General features: G+C 45.5%; 1 protein-coding gene across 4 annotated transcripts in view; it reads left to right on the forward strand.

Moving 5' to 3' along the window:
• POLR3G (polymerase (RNA) III (DNA directed) polypeptide G (32kD)) overlaps nt 1–5,394 on the forward strand; it is a 47,894-nt gene that overhangs the window by 1,587 nt on the left and 40,913 nt on the right. The window contains exon 1 of one of the 4 annotated variants that reach the window (XM_010831914.1): nt 425–614. The exons of the other annotated variants lie outside the window; for them this stretch is intronic. The gene's annotated coding sequence lies outside the window, so the exon portion shown is untranslated. Of the gene's footprint in view, nt 1–424; nt 615–5,394 lie in introns of those variants that run through there. 4 annotated transcript variants of the gene reach the window in all.

Here is a 5,394-nt window from a genome sequence, read left to right on the forward strand (position 1 = left end):
TGTGTGGAGAACTAGGCGAGGAGGAAGGACTCGGGGAGAGGCACTGCCTGGCGCGTCCGCCCGCACCCTCACGCGGGTCTGCGGAGAGCAGACGCCGCTGTCCCCGCGCCGGGGCGCCGGAACAATTGCAGCCGTAACTGGACGCAGCAACAGGAACGTTAACGCACGGGCCAATGCAGTCGTCGGGAGATCCAGAAAGTGACACGCTTCCTAACCGCAGGGGGGTCGGACCGCAGAGCCCTTAGAGCGAGGCGGGGGGTGGGAGTGCGAGGAAGCCAGGCCGCCCACCCGCCGCGCGCCGCTACGCGCATTTCCAGCCGGCGCGGAAAGAGTCGGGCCAAGGTTCGGGCGGGGGGCGGGGCTGGAGGACTACGGCGCCTGCCGAGGGCTAAAAAAGCTCTGGGCCCGGAGGGCGGGGCCTCGCCCGGGAGTGGGCGGGGATAACTGGTTGGGATCCGAACGCCGCTGGGAGGCCGCGTGAAGGGAGGAGCGCGCCTTCTCCAGAGGTGGAACCGGCGGGCCCTGGAGCGCCGGAACCTTCGGTCTGCACCCCTTGGTTGCCGGCCGGCACTTCAGCTGCACTCTTTCCCCGAGCCTCGAGACTTAGCGAGCAGGTAACTGAGGAGGCAATCGAGCGCTTGAGAGGAGTTGGGGTTGTGTGTGGGGGGGTAGTTAAAGGGGCACGTGGAGAAGGTGGGAGGAAGTCAGCCGTGGAGATTAATTAAAGCGCCTCTGGGTTGAGGGGCGTTGGAAGATTAAGCTTTTGGTTCCTTCTCCTAATCCCATCACACTCTTAAAAAATCGTAGTTTCCACACTTTACCTAGTCTACACTTAGGACTGCGGTGAGTTAAAAGGGAATTGATGCTCTTACTGACGCTGTGATGGGCTCAAACGCGAGTCATTGCTGCAGACTTGCAGCTAAGGGCAGGATATTCAGTATGTTTTCTTAACTGTTAGCACTTTATCCTATATCCCATGCAGGGAGGGATGTTGTTGATAAGGTTTTTCTTCTCTTCTAAAAGAATTATATATTCGTTCCCCTGCCTTCCCTTGTTTTTGGTGAGTTTGTCCGCTCTTGGAAGAGAGCAAAAAAAGTTGGTAGAGAAAGACTAAACTAAAGAGAGGGGGAAGCAGCCGCACCTTGAGGAGACGGGAAAAGTGGATAATGACATGGGTGTGGCCCCACCAGCCGCAGAGATCACCCCCACTAATAACACCAGGTTCCTCCTGTCCCCATCCCGAATCTTCTTGCTGTTGAAACACCCAATTAGGCTTCAAAAATTCCCTTGAGAACTTGACTAACCTCCCTGCTCAGCCAGGAGAAATTATGAAGACTCATGAGACAGCATTATGAAAGATAATTATGAAAACACTTACTGTGGCAGCTACTAATAAGCCTTCATAGAGGGAGAGGTGTATTCTCCTCCCCTACAGTTAACTCTTGGATGAGGATGTAGCCTTTCTGAATATTTGCCTAACCTGGTTAGAATTTATCCAGACATTCAGTTCTGCAAGCTAAGTGATGTGTAAAAGTACAGAATTTTTTTTTTTTTTTTAAGATCACAATCTGGGTTCTCAAGGAATTTGAAGGGAGATAATATTTGCACACAAATGTTGGCAATATAAAGCAAATGAGATATGTCCCCAGAGTAAGTAAAAACTAGGTTCAATGAGAATATGCATGGAAGGAACTTAGTAGCAATTTGAGCTGGCCTTAAAAGACCACTGTTAGCATGATCTCAGCAGGGACATACAGACCTCTCTGTCATTTTATTTTTCCTCTAGTCAAAGAGAGGTGAATTGCAGTGATATCCTTACCAGGCTATGAGCTCAGCAATAATTCTCCCAATTTTTATTGGACTTTTGCCAGGCTCTGGTTAGTAATAGGACAGGAAAAGGTCAATGAGTCTTCAAAGAGGCCTTCACACTTACAGATCCTTCTGCTTGTACACTTTCCTCTATATATCCTTTCCTAGTTCTCAGCATGACTTTTTCCTTCACTGTGTCAGGTTTGTGTTCAAATATTACAAGATACAAGAGAACTTCTTTATCTAGTCTTTCTATAATAGCACCCATGTTTCCTGCTTTTTTTTTTCATAGCACTGATCACTATCTGACACTTTCTATAAAGTACATTTTTTTTTTCCATTTCCCATAATAGACTGTGAGCACTATGAAAGCAGGGATTTTGTTTTGTTCACTATTATATTCCAATTATATAGAAGATGATCTGACACAGAGGGTACTTAATAAATACTTGAAGAGTGGATAATTGAAGAAATTACTGAGGAGATAGACAAGAACTGACAATTACAATATGATTTTTTAAAGGGCAATAAAGGCAGTGTGTGTGCTCTGTCCCTTCAGCCATGACAAACTCTGCGACCCTATGGACCATAGATCCTATGGACACAGGCTCCTCTGTCCATGGGATTCTCCAGGCAAGAATACTGGAGTGGGTTGCCATGCCCTCCTCTAGGGGATCTTCCCGGCCCAGGGATTGAACCCCCATCTCTTATGTCTCCCTCATTGGCAGGCAGGTTCTTGCCCACTAGCGCCACCTGGGAAGCCTCCAAAGCAGTGTAGCACTTGGGAAACAGGAAAGAGATAGGTCTGCCTCTACTTAGGGTGGAAGAAATGGTAGAAGAGAAGTAGTATTTGCATAGACTTTTCAGTGATGATGGGGCTTGGGCAGGTGGACGTGGCATTCCAGGCAGAAGGAACGCAATGTGACAGCGGGAATAGCAGAGTTGGGACTGGTTAGAGTTGGGGTGAGAGGGTAGTGCAGGATGCAAGAGGCGGAAAGTTAGACCCCAAAGTTCTGTTAGTTAAGAAGAGTGATACATTAAGGTTTGTGTTCAAGAGTGATGACTGGAGAATGGATTGAAAGGATGAGTCTAGCCATTAGAGGGGCTTCCCAGGTGGATAAGTGGTAAAAAATCTGCCTGCCAATGCAGAGAGACGTGGCTTCAATCCCTGGGCCAGGAATATCCCCTGGAGGAGGAAATGGTAACCCACTCCAGTATTCTTGCCTGGGAAATTCCATGGACAGAGGAGCCTGGAGGGCTACAGTCCATGAGGTTGTGAAGAGTCAGACACAACTAAGCGATTGAGCATGCATAGGCGGCCATGAGAAGTTTACTTGTTCTGTATTAGAGATCCAAGCAAGAGATGTTGAAGCCCTGAACTAAGGCAGAAGTAAAGAAAGGCAAACTTGTAAGAAGGGACACAGAGCTGATTGTCTTCTGTGGTTAGATGAGGGGATCAAGGGAGATGGAGACAAGGTCAGCATGACTATTAGTTTCTAATTAGGGCAATTTAAGTGTCATTCATCAGGAAAGACACTGACCTGGCTTTCAGTGCCTCTCCTAGCTTCCATGTCTGCTTCTATCTGTGTATTATTCACCTAGGGAATATGTGCAAGAAACTTAACTGTGTGAGACGTGGAGGACAGCACAGTTAAGCCACAATTATAACTCATAAAACATTAGAGTGAGAAGGAGTTTCTGAGATGAGCTCAATCTCTGCCTCAGGGTTGTTTGTTATTAACTAGAATAGGCTTTCGCAGGTTAGCTCCTGGGTGCTTGAACTGCACCCATGAAACTCTCTCAGAACAATGTTGAATACGAATTTTCAGGAGGCATCCCAAAAAGGAAGGGTAGTACATCTGATTTTACATCTTTCAATCCAATTTATTTTGCCATTACTATTTCAGTTCATTGTAAAGATTAAAGATATTGCCGGGATTGAAAGGTCTTCAGCTAATCTCAAAGTGTGCTACAGGCAGCATGATATAAATATAAGGACAATGGAAAGGTAACCTAAACATTTAACTCAGTCCTGACTTTGTTAGGAATTCGCTCTGTCTTTAGGCGCTCCATTGATCTTTCAGTGCCTCACTTTCCTACATAATGGGAAGTTCAGTCTGGAGCCATGGTTCGTAATTTAGGTTACACACTGGAGTCTCCTGGGGTGATTTAAAAAGTCCTACTGCCTAAATCCTACCCCTCCAGATTCTGATTTCCTTGTTCTGGGGTGATGTTGGAGGGTTTCTTTATTTTTTTTCCCTTTATGCTGTTTTTTTTTTTTTAACTCTCCTGATGATTCCAGTGTACAACCAGGTCCCAAACTTAGTTCTAGAAGATAACAAACAAAAACAAAAATTCTTAATAGTTGGCTGAATAATTTGTATTTCTGTGGGTAAATTTGTTCATCAAATCACTGTGAGTTCAGATCAGTGGCTTAGTTGTGTCTGACTGACTCTTTGTAACCCCATGGACTGCAGCACACCAGGCTTCCCTGTCCTTTACCAATTCCCAGAGTTTGCTAAAACTCATGTCCATCTAGTCAGTGATGCCATTCAACCATCTCATCCTCTGTATCCCCCTTCTCCCCATCTTTCACCTTCATCAAGAGGCTTTTTAGTTCCTCTTCACTTTCTGCCATAAGGGTGGTGTCATCTGCATATCTGAGGTTAATGATATTTTTCCCAGCTATCTTGATTCCAGCTTGTGCTTCATCCAGCCCAGCATTTCTCATGATGTACTCTGAACATAAGTTAAATAAGCAGGGTGACAATATATAGACTTGACGTACTGCGTTTGCTATTTGGAACCAGTCTGTTTTTCCATGTCCAGTTCTAACTGTTGCTTCCTGACTTGCATAAGATTTCTCAAGAGGCAGGTCATGTGGTCTGGTATTCCCATGTCTTGAAGAATTTTCCACAGTTTGTTGTGATCCACACAGTCAAAGGCTTTGGCATAGTCAATAAAGCAGAAATAGATGTTTTTCTGGAACTCTCTTGCTTTTTCGATGATCCAGCGGATGTTGGCAATTTGATCTCTGGTTCCTCTGGCTTTTCTAAATCCAGCTTGAACATCTGGAAGTTCTGGTTCACGTACTGTTAAAGCATGGCTTGGAGACTTTTGAGCATTACGTTACTAGCGTGTGAGATGAGTGCAATTGTGTGGTAGTTTGAGCATTCTTTGGCATTGCCTTTCTTTGGGATTGGAATGAAAACTGACCTTTTCCAGTCCTGTGGCCACTGCTAGTTTTCCAAATTTGTTGCATATTGAGTGCAGCACTTTGACAGCATTATCTTTCAGGATTTGGAATAGCTCAACTGGAATTCCATCACTTCCACTAGCTTTGTTCATAGTGATACTTCCTAAGGCCCACTTGACTTCACATTCCAGGATGTCTGGCTCTAGGTGAGTGATCACACCATCATGGTAATCTGGGTCCTGAAGATTGTATAGTTCTTCTGTGTATTCTTGCCACCTTTTCTTAATCTCTTCTGCTTCTGTTGGGTCCCTACCATTTCTGTCCTTTATTGAGCCCATCTTTGCATGAAATGTTCCCTTGATATCTCTAATTTTCTTGATGAGATCTCT

Source organism: Bison bison, unplaced genomic scaffold (genome assembly GCF_000754665.1).
Source record: "Bison bison bison isolate TAMUID 2011002044 unplaced genomic scaffold, Bison_UMD1.0 scf7180017864533, whole genome shotgun sequence".
Taxonomy (NCBI): Eukaryota; Metazoa; Chordata; class Mammalia; order Artiodactyla; family Bovidae; genus Bison; species Bison bison.